The sequence below is a fragment of the Camelina sativa genome, chromosome 14 (genome assembly GCF_000633955.1).
Source record: "Camelina sativa cultivar DH55 chromosome 14, Cs, whole genome shotgun sequence".
Taxonomy (NCBI): domain Eukaryota; kingdom Viridiplantae; phylum Streptophyta; class Magnoliopsida; order Brassicales; family Brassicaceae; genus Camelina; species Camelina sativa.
The window spans coordinates 25,565,078-25,565,700 of record NC_025698.1 but is presented as its reverse complement, the minus strand read 5'-3'; the positions used below and the strand labels follow the sequence as shown (position 1 = coordinate 25,565,700).

General features: G+C 36.1%; 1 protein-coding gene across 1 annotated transcript in view; it reads left to right on the top strand.

The window, feature by feature from the left end:
* LOC104742442 (conserved oligomeric Golgi complex subunit 3-like) overlaps positions 1-623 on the top strand; it is a 7,987-nt gene that overhangs the window by 4,591 nt on the left and 2,773 nt on the right. The window lies entirely within an intron of this gene.

Here is a 623-nt window from a genome sequence, read left to right as displayed (position 1 = left end):
AAAAAAAAAAAAAAAAAAAAAAAAAATCCGAAGCAAGAAGGAGACAAGGATGATGTCTCAGAAGAATTACCAGCAGTGAAAGATACTTGTCGGAGAAGGTGGTGAAGCCGATGTTGTTACCGGCGAAGAAGAAAGAAGCTATGGGATTGAAATCCCTAAATTGAAATTGGGGATTTAATCAAAGAACTCAAGAGGGAGTGTTGAGAATTGAGTTCTTGATTAAATCTGCAACAAAGACAAAGTAGAAAGTTGTGTTGTGACTTAGTGGTTAAAGCCTAGCTAAGAGAGTTGTTGTAATAGTAGTGTGGCTTGTGTAAGAAAGCAAACCTATGATGTGTAAGGGTTAGTAACTAGGAGTGTGGTCTAATGTGTAAGAGTCATGATGGTCTTAAGTATGGGAACATGTGGGAGGTGCAACTAGTAGAAGTAGTATAAGTATGATGTGTGTGTTGTAAGAAAGTATTCTAGAGATCCGAAAATAAAATGTAATCTCTTTGTGTTATCTCTCTAAGTTCTCTAACTTTCTTGTTATTCAATGAACAAAACAGAGTGTCCAAAACAGAGATAGAGAGATGAGAGAAACTGATCTTACAAGTGAGAGTAAGATCCTGAAATGTCAACAT